We start from the raw sequence: 16953 nt of genomic DNA on the forward strand, positions 1-16953 counted from the left end.
AATGGTGGGCGTGGCTTAACAATCCGAGTTGGCATTGGTGTATTTTGCAGGCTTTACAACTATTACTACTGTTATTATTTTTATATCTTTGATGTGTCTCCGTCTGTTTGTCTGCTTGCCTACCTGCCCCACTGTCTGTCTGCCTGTCTAATTGCTTGGCTATGTTAAACCGCATGCCTATTTGCTTGCATGCCTGCCTGCCTGCCTGTCTATTTCCATTGCCCGCCTACCTGTCTATTTCCATTGCCTGCCTGCCTGCCTATTTCCATTGACTGTCTGCCTGCCTGCCTGTCTATTTCCATTGCATGTCTGCCTGCCTGCCTATCTATTTCCATTGCCTGCCTGCCTGTCTGTCTATTTCCATTGCCTGCCTGCCTGCCTGTCTATTTCCATTGCCTGCCTGTCTATTTCCATTGCCTGTCTGCCTGCCTGCCTGTCTATTTCCATTGCCTGTCTGCCTGCCTGTCTGTTTACCTGCCTGCTGGTTTACCTGACTGCCAACCGGTCTATCTATACCCATGTCTGTTTGTTACTATCCATCTTTCTATCTATCTATCTGTCTGTCTGTCTGTCTGTCTGTCTGTCTGTCTACCTAGCTACCTACCTAGCCGTTATCATAGTACATTTATAAATGGAGCCATGACAAAACATAAATACAAAAGGCAACCATTATGAAAATCAAAATGGCTGTCATTTTTTTCTTTGTAGAAGTCATTTAAATAGGTGGGAGATTCTAATTATTTAGTGTCCACGGGACGTTATGTCATCATACAATACACCTGACTACATATAAAGTATAATTTATTCAAGGTTCTAAAACACGTATATCAGGGTAAAACGGAATAATAATGGCGAGGTGAATAACTATCATAAAATAATATCAGTAACTCCATAGACTTTTCTTATGCGATTTTCTGGAATGCAAGTAAAGTGGAACAAATGACCGTTGAATTTATTACTGGTTTCGCCTTAGACAGTAATCCTAGCATGAATTATGGATTTTTATTTCTCCCTCCACTACAACTGTTTTATGTAGCAATATAGACAATTTTGTGATTTACATTATAACGTGAGCAGTCCCGGAATGCCGCGCCGTATTAAAACGTGACACGTTTTTTGATGCTTGGTCGCACCTTTTATTTAAGTGAAAGCAGTTATTAAGAAGAGAATTTCATTTGTCCTTTAAACTCAGCATTAAAATCTGCAGGCTCGAAAGATAATCAAACAAAGTAAGTCATAAAGAAAATACGACCAGAAGAACTGAAGAGAGAGAGAGAGAGAGAGAGAGAGAGAGAGAGAGAGAGAGAGAGAGAGAGAGAGAGAGAGAGAGAGAGAGAGAGAGAGAGAAAGAGAGAGAGACAGAGAGAGAGACAGAGACAGAGACAGAGAGACTGGGAGACAGACAGAAAGAGAAGAGAGAGAGAGAGAGAAAGAGCGATACAGAAAGACAGGCAGACAGAGAGAGAGAGAGAGAGAGAGAGAGAGAGAGAGAGAGAGAGAGAGAGAGAGAGAGGAAGGAAGGAAGGAAATGGTTTATTTAACGATGCACTCAACACTTTTTATTTACGGTTATATGGCGTCAGACATATGGTTAAGAGAGAGAGAGAGAGAGAGAGAGAGAGAGAGAGAGAGAGAGAGAGAGAGAGAGAGAGAGAGAGAGAGAGAGAGAGAGAGAGAGAGACAGACAGAGACAGAGACAGAGACAGTGGAGGTGGGTGGAAAAAATGACAAGGATTCTTAGTACTTGTATAAAATAAAACATTTCCATATATTCATATTAATCCAGGCAACACAGACTGTCGAACGGAGAGAGACGGGTGGGCAAGCTATTCTGGCGTATGTTCAGGGGGTGAGGGTGTCTAAACTTCGCCCGCCACAGCCTAGACCTTCTCTGCTAATATTCCTGGACACGTGCCTGCTGTTGCTAATGAGTCGTCCACAACAAAAACCACCCTATTTCCGCCCGATCCAGTGCCATGTACCTATGTGCCATCCGAAATGGATCCGACTACAGCAGGGTTAAATTAAAAAGACAAAAAAGGAGAGCTTTTTAAAACATTTGACAGAGCGACATCAGGTAAGGAATTCATATGGGTTAGTAGTCTGGGTATGCATCTTTGCAACACATATGGCTCATATTTGTAGGTGTGGGTTTGGAAGTGGGTGTGAATAATTTTTGGTATGCTTCCATCAGAGAACTAGAACTGTTCAAAGGGGCGGGACGTAGCCCAGTGGTAAATCGCTCGCTTGATGCGCGGTCGGTTTGGGATAGTAGTAGTAGCAGCAGCAGCAGTAGCAGCAGCAGCAGTAACAGCAGCAGCAGCAATAGTAGCAATAGCAGTAGTAGCAGTAGCAGTAGCAGTAGCAGTAGCAGTAGCAGTAGCAGTAGCAGCAGCAGCAGTAGCAGTAGCAGTAGTAGTAGTAGCAGCAGTAGCAGTAGCAGTAGCAGTAGCAGTAGCAGTAGCAGTAGCAGTAGCAGTAGCAGCAGCAGTAGCAGCAGTAGTAGTAGCAGCAGCAGCAGCAGTAGTAGCAGCAGCAGCACCAGTAGTAGCAGCAGCAGCAGTAGCAGTAGCAGCAACAGCAGTAGTAGCAGCAGTAGTAGTAACAGTAGCAGCAGCAGTAGCAGCAGTAGCAGCAGCAGCAGCAGCAGCAGTAGTAGTAGTAGCAGCAGCAGCAGCAGTAGTAGTAGTAGCAGCAGCAGCAGCAGCAGCAGCAGCAGCAGCAGCAGCAGTAGTAGAATTAGTAGTAGTAGTAGCAGTAGCAGCGGTAGCAGCAACAGCAGGTAGGTACGTATTGGTACTGGTAGTAGTAACATATATAAAGATTATTGCAAAAGAAAGTCGTGAGCTACTTAACAGGATTTTGGGAATGGATGTCTACCACAGAATATATTATACATGATGATGCCCTTTTACGCTTTTACAACATTTTAAATCTTGTTTTCAATGTTTGTCTTGAAAAATGTTACGCAAAGGTAAAGTTAATTACGAAACACACAAAAAGTATATAGCCCAAAATAAAATAAAGATAAAGTCTGGAGACAAAAATACTAAATCGTATGATACACGCTTAAAAAGGATAATATTAGATAATTAAATTCCTGAACAATAATTGGCCTAACCAAAAAAAAACCAAAACAACAAAAAAACCAAAAACCAAAAACCAACCACCCCCCCCCCCCCCCCCCCACACACACACACTAAAAACCAACTAAAAAACAAACAAAAAGGAAGGAAATGTTTTATTTAACGACGCACTCATCACATTGTATTTACGGTAATATAGCGTCAGACATATGGTTAAGGACCACACAGATATTGAGGGAGGAAACACGCTGTCGCCACTTCATGGACTATTCTTTTCGATTAGCAGCAAGGGATCTTTTATATACACCACCCCACAGATAGGATAGTACATACAACTGCCTGTTACACCATTTGTGGAGCATTGGCTGGATCGAGAAATAGTCCAATGGGTCTACCGACGGGGATCGATCCTAAACCGACCGCGCATCAAGCGAACGTTTTATCACTAGCCTAGGCCTACGTCCCGCCCCACAACCCCCACCCCCCAAAAACCCAAAAAAAAAAAAAAAACAAAGAAAAACATAAAACCCCCAGAAATAAACAAAAACAAAACACTTAACAAAACCAACAGTGCACGACGACTGATATATCAAAAGTCGTGGTAGGTGCTATCATGTTTGTGGGCTTGTGCATATAACAGATATCTTGCTACTAATGGTTTTCTCTCTAGGACTATACGTAAAAATTACCAAATGTTTGACATCCAATAGCTGATGATTATTAAACGTTCACTCTGTTAATTAAGCAAAGGTCAATAATTAATTATTCTGAGTATTTTAGAGAAGGCCAATTTACACCCTGTTGTAATCGTTGGGGAGTCAATTTAATTTATTCATGATTTTAAATACAATTTATGAATGATTTGCCGAATATTCATCCATTCATAAAAAAATCTTTACACAAAAGAAGGTTACGAGGTCTGCGCGTTTACAATGTCGTCTGCTTTCGGAGGGGCTTACAATTTTCGAAATTTCACCCAAAATAAACACACGTCGGACTGTCACGCAGACGCGAATTGTTATCACTCATGAGTCATGCGCATACGAGCTGTCTGTTGTCAATCAACACGTTACTTCCACAACATAAATCCAGGCCAAAGGCAATAGAGGAACCTTCCAAATAAACAAACTATTTCCAGGTTAGAAAATCTTGACACTTACGTTCGGTTGGCCGAGAGACGTATTAGTGGGCTGGGCAAAGATTGTCTATCAGAGCTATTGTGTGCATTAATTAACGTCAAGTTGGGGGAAAATGAAAAATGAGGCTCCGCCCACCGACGGCTGGTTGCGCCTCTTTCCCAATTCGGTGTCTTGATAGAAGGGAGGGAGGGTGTGATAGCCAATATCTGCACTAACATAATTGATGAGGTTTTGGTGGACTAACCATGATCGGAGACGTGCAGAGAACCATCTGTTAAACTAATGCAGTTAAATTGTTAATAAGAATAACACTGAATCATCATGTCTTGCACATATTATTTTAGAATTTTCAAAACTAAGTAGTTATGTGGGTTTTTTTTATATAGCCACGACGGAATTGGAGTTCCCAAGATGGGACAGGAAATATTTCCCGATGGGTACTAACGTGAAATGGGCACAAGAACCAACTCGTCTATTCGGATCCGCCTCTAATGGGCATCACTTTCAGGCCAGTATTGGCTGAGGAGAAGTGGCGATATCGGTATGTGTGGCGGGGGTGTGGTGGGGTGGATTGGGCGGGGGTGTGGTGGGGTGGATTGGGTGGGGGTGGAGTAGGATGGAGAGGTGACCGAGGTACCCATAAAACATTTGCCAAGACACAATTATCGAACAATGGATATCAAACATTTGGTAATTCTGACTTATAGTCTTAGAGAGAGAAAACCCGCTACATCTTTTCATTAGCAGCAATGGATCTTTTATATGCACCACCCCACGGTTTTTGATATACCTGTTGTGGTGCATTGGTTGGAACGAGAAATAGCCTAATGGTCCCACCGACGAGGATCGATACCAGACCGACTACGCATCAAGCGTGCGCTTTACCCCCTATTATTGGCAGATACGTTCTACATGTTCCTATGGGTGCGTGGGGGAGACACTGATTTCTTCCACCCGTTACTATATATAGTCAATTCGCTCTGGACTGTTCTGGTGTGGAGGGAGGGAGGGAAATGTTTTATTTAACGACGCACTCAACACATTTTATTTACGGTTATATGGCTTCAGACATATAGTTAAGGACCACACAGACATTGAGAGGAAACCACTTCATGGGCTACTCTTCTCGATTAGCAGCAAGGGATCTTTTATATGCACCATCCCACAGACAGGATAGTACATACCACGGCCTTTGTTACACCAGTCGTGGAGCACTGGCTGCAACGAAAAATAGCCCACTGATGGGAATTGAACCTAGATCGATCGCGCATCAGGTGAGCGCTGTACCACTGAGCTACGTCCCGGTCTGCTCTGAACGCTTTACCAGGACCGGCCTCGATGGCGTCGTGGCAGGCCATCGGTCTACAGGCTGGTAGGTACTGGGTTCGGATCCCAATCGAGGCATGGGATTTTTAATCCAGATACCGACACCAAACTCTGAGTGAGTGCTCCGCAAGGCTCAATTGGTAGGTGTAACCACTTGCACCGACCAGTGATCCATAACTGGTTCAACAAAGGCCATGGTTTGTGCTATCCTGCCTGTGGGAAGCGCAAATAAAAGATCCCTTGCTGCCTATCGGAAGAGTAGCCCATGTAGTGGCGACAGCGGGTTTCCTCTCAAAATCTGTGTGGTCCTGAACCATATGTCTGACGCCATATAACCGTAAATAAAATGTGTTGAGTGCGTCGTTAAATAAAACACTTCTTTCTTTGCTTTACCAGGAGTTACGTCCCGCCCTGATGTGAATGGGTGATGCAGCGTCCACTTCATAAAAAGAAAAATACAGGGGCGTACCGTGGTCTGGATTTAGGGGCGGGGTTGGAATATGGACCTAGCGGACCCTTTTGTCTAATTTTCCCTGTTTGAATACCCTAATATTACATTGTAAAATATGTTTCTTACACACTCGTTGATGAGAACACCATGCGTTATTTTGGTAACACATGGCTGTTTACACATGTACGTGTGTGAACAATTTCAAGACATACGACTGACTTCTCCTAGCTGATGACCAGGTCACCACTGCCATACATCCAATGAAAAACTACAGGATGGAAATCGATTACATTGTGACGTATAGTTAACCTGACAATCATGGGTCTGTGAAGCGTAAGTTAGTTACAAGTACAACGGCTGTAAATAACTTTTAGTCGAAAAAGATGTTAAAATTTGCTTAAAACCTTGTTTTTGAGGATATGTAAGAAATAGAATAATACATTCGTGTCCGTTAGATACCATTTATCTCACAACTCGTTGTTTACAAACGTATCAAACTCACTTCGCTCGTTAGATACATTTTAAAACAACTCGTTGTGAGATAAATGGTATCTAACGGCCACTCATGTATTATTCTCTATTTGGCCTCAGCGGGGTGGAGTGGGGGTAGGGATGGGGATTCATCTGAATCACTGTACCCCCAGTCTACGACCCTGAAATACTAGTACAAACTGCATATCAGTAATTAGTTAACCTCGAGTTCACGTAAGTATAGAAGTATATATAATGTATGGATCCAGTTAATCAGATCACGTTTGGCCTGAAACCAAACATTGACTGCGACATTACCCAATAATTATATTTACGACGTGATTAACATTAAAATAATTATCCCCAAGCCAGGGGTGTTATGACGTAGGACCCCCCCCCCCCCCCACCTCCAGCGTGACACCATATTAGGTTTACTTACTCCGATCATATTTTATTTACACGATAGCGTGTGCCCCAAACCCTCAAACCCAAACAAGTTAAAAGGTTGTCTTGTTTAACGACACCACTAGAGCTCATTAATTAACCATCGGCTATTGGATGCCAACCATTTTAGACAATTTTAACATATAGTCTTAAGAGAGGAAATTCGATACATTTCCATTAGCAGCAAGGGATTATATTTCATATGCACCATCCCACAGACATGATAACACATACCATAGCCTTTGATATATCAGTCGTGGTGCACAGACCAGAAAGTTTGTTTGATTGTTTTGTTTAACAACACCAATAGAGCACATTGATTTATTAATCATCGGCTATCGAATGTCAAACATTTTGGTATTTTTTTCATATAGACTTAGAGAGAAAACCCGCTATAGTTTTCCGTTAGGTCAGGTCATAAGGTTTAACATGCACATTTAGAGCAGACCGGGACGTAGCTCAGTGGTACAGCGCTCACCTGATGCGCGATCGATCTAGGATCAATTCCCGTCAGTGGGCCCATTGGGCTATTTCTCGTTCCAGCCAGTGTTCACAACTGGTTTAACAAAAGCCGTGGTATGTACTATCCTGTCTGTGGGATGGTGCATATGAAAGATCCTTTGCTGCTAATCGAAAAGAGTAGCCCATGAAGTGGCGACAGCGGGTTTCCTCTCTCATATCTGTGTGGTCCTTAACCATATGTCTGACGCCATATAACAGTAAATAAAATGTGTTGAGTGTGTCGTTAAATAAAACATTTCCTTACATTCAGAGCAAACTGTTATAGCGCACGCTTGTCATAGGCGCAGGTTTGGGGTGGGACCACCCGCGCTGGAAGGTACAAGAGAACAATATTCGTGAGGTAATTTTGGCGCATAATTTGGAATGGTTCAGCGAAAGAATAAAAAAAAAAAAAATCCAAGGGATCTTTTATATGTACCATCCCACAGACAGGATAGCACATACCAGTCGTGGTGCACTGGCTAGAACGAGAAATAGCCACTGGGCTATGTTCCAACCTAAACCCAACAAATAACAACATAACAAGAGCGTAACAACGTTATACACCAAGCAATAATCTATATTTAAAAAAACCGGCCTCGGTGGCGCAGTGGTTAAGCCATCGGACTACAGGCTGGTAGGTACTGGGTTCGGATCCCAGTCGAGGCATGGGATTTTTAATCCAGATACCGACTCCAAACCCTGAGTGAGTGCTCCGCAAGGCTCAATGGGTAGGTGTAAACCACTTGCACCGACCAGTGATCCATAACTGATTCAACAAAGGCCATGGTTTGTGCTATCCTGCCTGTGGGAAGCGCAAATAAAAGATCCCTTGCTGCTTGTCGAAAAAAGAGTAGCCTATGTGGCGACAGCGGGTTTCCTCTTCAAAACAGTGTCAAAATGACCATATGTTTGACGTCCAATAGCCAATGATAAGATAAAAAATCAATGTGCTCTAGTGGCGTCGTTAAATAAAACAAACTTTATATAAAAAAAAAAAACCAGTGTGCGTAATTCCTACGCATATCGAATCAAACTTAATAGATTAAATATGTCAGATTAACTCAGATATATCTATCAATCTATGAATATTAACTGTGCCTCTTTAAGTATTTCTTTTATATCAATATTATTACAAGTTAATAAAAACAAAGACGCACGTGCAGTTTGTGGCCTATTTTAAAGTGATCAGGTTAGACTGGTTACCCTGTGTTTTTTTCCACCGCACAGGAAGTTGCATTGCATTGCGGTATGTTGTTACAACAATAATGTTTTATTTAGACTAAGGCAGCGATAATGAGCCTAAAAGCCGTGAAATATGATACACAGTAACCTGTAACACAACAGAAATCTACATCCGCGGCATGTAGAAACATACATATCTAGAATTGCTTTACGCCAAGAGATAATTATCAAAACAGGATATTTTATCTGCAAGAAATATAGCGATGATTTATCCCCAAGTGGTTTCAGATAGGGGCTACGCGGGCGCCTTCCAATAACATCCAGCTACGTACATCAAAGGATCATTGTGGAATCAAGAAACAAAAATGACGCAGTAAAAGAAAAAAAACGAAGAAGAAAGTAGAAAGAGAAAATGGAGAGAAGAACAATAAAGAGGTGGAATAGAGGTGGAGTCTGCGGGCAGAAAAAAAAAAGGAAGTATCAACTGGTTTTAGTGTAGTTATTTAACGCTTTGAGAGAAACCAAACTGCAGATGGCGGTTTAGAAAATAGTACTGGAAGGGTTATACTATTATACTGATAGCCAAAAAACTACTTTGGTTTACGTTAAGGCCTATCAATCAGAGCTAAGCTCTTTGGACGCTAAAAGCCACAAATGACAGATGTAATAAATATATAATGTAGCAGGGGATGTGTTTGTTATTTTACGCTCCGTGGAAAGGGAACGCCGTGGTATTTACACGACATCTGGTGAAATACAGAAGACCTGTTATCGACGTTCAGAGATAATCGTATCGCCTCGTCCTTGCGGAGTTCACTTACCACAGTTCACACGGTTTCACACCCCAGTATACATGTGTGTTTGTTTTGTTTAACTGCACCACCAGAGCACATTCATTTATTGATCATCGGCTACTGGATGTCAAAAATTTGGTAATTTGACATGATCTTAGAGAGGAAACCATTAATAGAAAGCGATCTTTTATATGCACAATCACAGTCCGGATAGCACATACCACGGCCTTTGATATACCAGTCGTGATGCACGGAACGAGAAATAGCCCAATGGGCCCACCGACGGGGATCGACTGCTCATCAAGTACTGGGCTATGTCTCCAGAGGAAACCTGCTACATTTTTCAATTAGTAGCAACTAGCAAGGGATCTTTTATACTCACTTTCCCATTGACATAACAGCACATATCACGGCCTTTAATATCCTATTCGTGGTGCACTGTTAAAGACGGGGGGGGGGGGGGGGGGGTGTGTGTCAGAGAATGGGTCCACTGAGGTGATTCGACCTTAAGGCGCAAGCACCTCAGTCGAACGCTCTACAGTACACGAATGCAGACGATATTGTATTGTTGGTTCCACTACCAGGGCCCCGTTCCACAAAGCGATCTTAGCCCTAAGATCACCGTAAGTGCATAGCTACATTAATCACTAAGGTGATCTTAGTGCTAAGATCGCCTCGTGGAACGGGACCCAGGACGGTACCAGATTTATCACGGTAATCAATGATTTGGGTGAGAATGGAAAGAAGAACAGAATTGTAAAAATATTTACATTATTATTTCTTTTAAAATTCCAACAATCCTATTTTTAAAAATTGTAGTTAACAAACTAGATAGGTGGGTTTGGTTTACCTTTCCTTCTTTGAAACCATAATCATAAATCCCTGAAAGGACCTGTGTGGTTACACGTAAAACGTATTACAAAGTCATACAAAATTATAGTTGTAACAACAGTTGTTTTATCTTCCTTTTCTTTTCACTTACAATTTCACAATTGTTGTATGAATTAAGCTTTCTTTGCAATTAATTTTATGTAAATTAAGGTGTATCTTATTTTTATGTTCATATTTGCTAACTCTAACCCCAACACGAACCTATGTTATTGACTGATAAAAGGAACATTCTTCTTCGTTTTTACAATACGATTTGATAGATCCTCGAATCAACCAATCAGGAGGACTCGTCTGTGATTAGTTGGTTAGCCAGGACTTGCCAGCCAATCAAAATCTGTGTAACTTTTTTTGGGGAAACTATTTTCCTTGCAGCTGATATGAAATGTTATCTGGAAAAGTGACTACAGCTGTTGGTGGGTCATGGCCCAGCACAACCGTGGCATGAAGGGAACGAAGATTGTACACTAACAACAGCGCTTGTTGTCATAGAAATGAGACCGGCGGATATCTACAAGTTCAAAGTACGTCGAGGCCTAGAGACATCTTTGCTAAAGGCACGTTCTCACGACACGACTGTAACGTGCGCTCCGTATTAAGCGATTTCATTGGTCCAAAGCCCATGCGTATTTGGCGTTCTAATTGCTCGAGCCGTCCTCGATAACTAGTATAGTAATTACACCTAGTATGTACTGGGATCGCATCTCGGTTCCGGATTCAATTTAGGGTTGGAAGATGCAAGGTCATTACACAAAATTATCTCTGACTACTAACAGCTAACCACTAACCCACTGTCCCGGAGAGAGGCCCCAGGCAACTGCCGTGTGTCTCCAGGACAGCGTGTTTGAACCTTAATTGGATATAAGGCAAAACTAAATAAATTTCTGGTTTCTGGACAGCGCGCGCGTCGATTTTGACCCTCGCACTTCAACATATAAAACAAAATATCGCGGTATGATTTCTTTTCTTGCTATGACGTAAAACGCATTTGGAGCTAAAATGCCATGGCGCATGAACTAGGACGTGCATTCTGATTTCACTTTAAATATTCCGCTTGGTTTGATATGAAATATACCCACCTTTTCTGTGCAATCCATGCTTTAAAAAAAAAGAAGAAAAAAAAGAGAAGCCGCCTGAGGTGCTAGCGTCGCAGGATCGAACCACCTCGGTGGATTCATTGAACTGATTTTTTTTCTCTCATTCCAACCAGTACACCACAACTGGTCAAATGCCGTGATATGTGCTTTCCTGTCTGTGGGAAAATGCTTTGCTAATAATAATGGGAAAATGTAGCAGGTTTTCTTTAAGACTAAATGTCAGAGTTACCAAATGTTTGACATCCAATAGCCGATGGTTAATTAAACAATGTGCTCTAGTGGTGTCGTTAAACAAAACAAAGTTTAACTTTTGACGGTGGAGCCGGCGAAAGTCAACACCTGCGCCCATGACAGCCGTTCTGAATGTGCACGTTAAAACCTGTCATCTGACCTGACTTGTTAGATTCAAATGAAGACCAGAACCTGTGGCCAGAACAGGCGTGCTTAAAACAGTTTGTTCATATTAGCAACCGACCGCAATCGCATCCATCTTAAAATACGTTTTAGTGATAGGTTCGTTTCTCAGTTCCAGGTTCAACGGCTATTGGATGTCAAACATTTGGTAATTTTGACATAGTCTTAGAGAGATAACCCGCTATATTTTCCCCATTAGTTGCAAGGAATCTTTTATATGCACCATCCCACAGACAGGACAGCACATACCACTGCCTTTGGTATACCAGCCGTGGTAAACTGGCTTGAACGAGAAATAGCCCAGTGGGCCCTCCGACGGGGATCGATCCCAAACCGATCGCGCATCAAGCGAACGCTTTATTACGTCCCGCCCTCGAGAATGACTCAAAGGAGAGATGTAAGACCACCACACCAAATTTGAGGCCTTTGAAAATTGCGAGAACGATCGTTTCGTTCACGTGTCGCTCGCGCATATCTAGTTTTGTTTGCGCATTAAATAAAAAAAAACCTAGAACATCACCGACATTGTCATAATGAGATACGTAAAATCGAAATGGGTTAGGCCTACAAGAATTTGATTGTGCGTAACCCATAAATGGTTCACGCAAATTATTACTTTTCAGAGGCATGCAACTACTCTCGCTCTAACCACTAATCATTAATCCCAGTCTTGGACATACAACTTAGGTAAAACACAGGCTTCACCGAGGAATCGAAATTCAGCCAATCAGAGCACGGCTCCCACTCGGTGTACTTCAAGTTTACGAAGTGTCTGCTATTTGGTCCGCGCTCGCGTCGACCTTACTAAATGGCTTTATTCCAAATTCCGCCCACCTCAAACTTAACCCCCCCCCCCCCCCCGTCCTGCTCCGGAGTTAGTCACTGGCGAAGTCAGAGGCTAAATCCGTGGTGGGCGTGCCTGAACCTTCGTGGATAGGGGCACGTAAAAAGAGTTGCCCGTTGCCCGTTACAACCCAGGTTCTGATAACTGACGTGCATGTCCAGGACAGTGTATAGGCCCTACTCTCGCTCTAACCACTAATCATTAATCCCAGTATTGGACATACAACCCAGATTCTGATAACTGACGTGCATGTTCAGGACAGTGTATAGGCCCTGCTCGAGTTTGGAAATTAAAAAAAAATTAAAATTAATTAATTAAAAAAAAAAAATAATAAAAAAAAACAACAAAAAAACCCATAATGGGGTGACACAAGGCGCACTACTCTCTCACTAACCAATTCTTATTCGGGACACACATCCCAATGGCGAAAATGGTTTGAACGGTGATTATGTATGTATGTATAATATAAAAAATATGTCTCCGTTCGCGCATCTTTTTTACCCCGTTTACACGCCCCCTCCAATGGCGTCAAAGTCTTACGTCATCATCTCACTCGTAGTTACCGAGTTCGTACCCCAGTACCGCTTCCAAGAAATGCCATTATTTATACAGACGTCTTTCTTACGTTTCACAAACACACAGGGTTTTTTTCTCTCCATAAATCAAAATAACAGAATACTTTAATTTGTGAATCTTAGCATTTTTCTATCAAAGAGAGTAAATGGAAATTGTTATTATATGTCGCACCGTGTCAGTGCGTCATTAAGCTAATATAAAATATCTAAGAAATATGAATTCTGTAAACCAGTAGCAGATAAGATCGGCTATTAATATTTAAATGTGTGCGTTTGTCCCAGTTGGTGTGATTATTTCACTACACAAGAAACAATTTAAGAGATAGCCGGTATTCGTTTGCACAAAAGTGGCTTTTGTCTAATTTTAAAATATTTAACACGATAAACAGAAAGAGAGAGAGACACACACACACACACACACACACACACACACACAGAGAGAGAGAGAGAGAGAGAGAGAGAGAGAGAGAGAGAGAGAGAGAGAGAGAGAGAGAGAGAGAGAGAGAGAGAGAGAGAGAGAGAGAGAGAGAGAGAGAGAGAGAGAGAGAGAGAGAGAGAGAGAGAGAGAGAGAGAAGAAGAATTAAAAATAAATAATAATAATAATAAATTTAAAAAAATGGTAGTAATGTTAAAAAATCCTAAAAGAACCAATTGCAAGACACGGTGTACGTGTAATGATGGACAGCTATTGTAGACCACAAACCGGAAAAGAGACAAGAATGATGATATGCCATGAATTCTTTTCACAGATGTCGATGCCAGAAGATGGCATGTTTTGACTGAGTGGGCCACATGTAAAAGAACGCGCTATTCTATACTACTGCACAAGTTACTGCACTAGACTAAGAGAGAGTGTGTGTGTGTGTGTGTTCACGCGTGCGTGCGTGCGTGCGCGAGCGTGTGTGTGTGTGTGTGTGTGTGTGTGTATGTGAGCGTACACGCGCGTGTGTGAATCTATAGTCCGTACCATCCTCCTACATTTTGTAAATAATAATTTCAGTTTGGTGTGCTTACCCGAGGTGCTTGGGTCGTAGGCTGGGACCTCCTGCTCCACGACTGGCATACCAAAGACCGTTTGTCCGCGGAAAGGTGCATACAAATGACACTTGTTTCTAACGGGAAAATGTAGCGGGATTCCACCAAGACTATGTGTTAAAATTATCACATGTTGGACTTCCAGTAGCCGACGATTACTAAATCAATGTCCTTTGTGTTCATTAAACGAAAGAAATTTTAAACTTCAGCTTAACTTTTACACGTGTTTGTGTGTGTTTTTGTTGTTGTTGTTGTTGTTGTGTGTGTGTGTGTGTGTTTGGTGTGTGTGTGTGTGTGTGTGTGTGTGTGTGTGTGTGTGTGTGTTTGTTGTGTGTGTGTGTTGTGTTGTGTTGTGTTGTGCTGTGTGTGTGTGTGTGTGTGTGTGTGTGTGTGTGTGTGTGTGTGTGTGCGCGCGCGCGCGCGTGCATTTATATGTGTCTATGTATGCATTGTATATATATTCTAGTCTGTGAACTTCGAGCTCTCAAAAACTTCGTAATTATATCCACGAATTCACCATGTTATGCGATTGTAGCCACTGGAAAAGGAGAAGGAAATGTTTTATTTAACGACGCGCTCAACACATTTTATTTACGGTTATATGGCGTCCGACATATGGTTAAGGACCACACATATATTGAGGGAAGAAACCCGCTGCCGCCACTTCATGGGCTACTCTTTTCGATTAGCAGCAAGGGATCTTTTATATGCACCATCCCATAGAGAGGATAGCACATACCACGGCCTTTGATGTGCCAGTCGTGGTGCACTGGCTGGAGCGAGAAATAGTTGTAGCCATTGGCGTACAAGCTTCCATTTTTGTCGAGGACAGACCACGAAAATGCCAGAATCTTGATAATAATTACTGCCCAAAAAACCCAACCCCTATGCATTTTTACATGGATTAAAACCAATATTGTGGGTAGACTGATGAGAAAAACAACAACATGGTGAAAAGCTTTTAGGCCAGCTCATTGTGCCCGAAAATATGTATCGTTTTTGCCCGAATTTGAGGATTTATTTCAACACAGTTGCCCTCCCTCCCCCCACCCTCGTCTCGTACGCTTATGACTGTAGCAAGAAACGTGGGTCAACATGAATGTTGTTTTATATCGGATAAAACTGTAGTCGACACTGCAGTAGGTCCTAAGATCAAACCTCATTAGCGAACCCATTTAGCTACATCCATGTATGTATCGTCACATTTGTATTAAAGGGACAGACCCTAGTTTCAACCCGTGAAAATTAACACTAAGTTTAGTTAATCTACAAACCTGTAATACACTTGGTTAAAGTTACAATTGAGGAAAACATGAGTCTGTGACTTTGAAATGGTGAAATACCCTCTAAAAACGGACTAAAACTCTACTCCATAGTTGTTACTTCTCAGACGCACGTGCGTTTCTAACAATATGAGAAATGCATTTTGTTATATTTAAAACACCAGGATGACCAAAAATCTAAGCCATAAAATCTAAGTAAAGTATGATTTCAGTTATCAAAAACGGCTATAATAGTCAAAAATATATTCCTTAGTGTCTAAAAACTAGGGTGTGTCCCTTTAAAAAAGAGATATATGGGTGCATATATAAGAGAGAGCCACTTACATATACTTGTATTTAGAATCGGCCTCGGTGTCGCAGTGGTTAAGCCTCCGGACTACAGGCTGGTAGGTACAGGGTTCGCAGCCCGGTACCGGCTCCCACCCAGAGCGAGTTCTTAAAGGCATATTGTCACAGACCACTGACCTATTTAATGGTCTAACAAGGTATTACCTGAACAAATATAATTTTATTTGTCCCTAAATGTACTTTATTCATTCATCTTCATAACCACCATACTCCATTTATTAATGACATTTTGTAAAAATAATCGAATTATGGCAATGGTCCATAATTCAAAAACTAAAATTGCCGAGAGAGATGACATGGATTTCACTCCATCATGGTTCAGTTAAGGTGATGCGATAGCTAGATTTGGTTTCCAACAAGTAATGTAATTTTTATTTATTATCCATTTTTAGAGAAATACGGTCTTTAAATCTGTGACAGTATGCCTTTAAGGGCTCATTGGGTAGGTGCAAGGCCACTATACCCTCTTCTCTCTCACTAACAACTAACAAAGTAACCACAGACAGCCCAGATAGCTGAGGTGTGTGCCCAGGACAGCGTGCTTGAACCTTAGTTGGATATAAGCACGAAAATAAGTTGAAATGAAATGAAATGTATTTAGGAGTGGACGGATCCCCTGACCCCCCCACCCCCCACCCCTTTTGGATCCGCCTATTAACAATGTGGCGCATACTAAAACACCAATCCCGTTCCTCAGTTCCCTTCCATCTACACATTAATTTTAAATGTACTGTATACATGTATATCAAAATATATTTTACTACAAATACTTTGTCTATTATCCACATATTTCAATGTCGGTGTTTGTTTTGTTGCAGATAATTAATGATGCAAGACTAGGCACACAAAACACTTAACTGTAAATCTGGTTACATGTGATAAACAAGCGATGATTAATTTTCTTTATGGCTGTTGGACGTGGGGTTTAATTATAAGTAAATATCTATAGAATAATGTTAATTGCCTTCTCCATTAAACTGAGATCAGATTCCAGTCACTGGTAGGAATGGATTCACAGTGGTTTAAGGGAGGATCCATATTTATGAAACATGGTGTGCGGGGTGGGTGTTG

Source organism: Gigantopelta aegis, chromosome 2 (genome assembly GCF_016097555.1).
Source record: "Gigantopelta aegis isolate Gae_Host chromosome 2, Gae_host_genome, whole genome shotgun sequence".
In the NCBI taxonomy this organism is placed as follows: domain Eukaryota; kingdom Metazoa; phylum Mollusca; class Gastropoda; order Neomphalida; family Peltospiridae; genus Gigantopelta; species Gigantopelta aegis.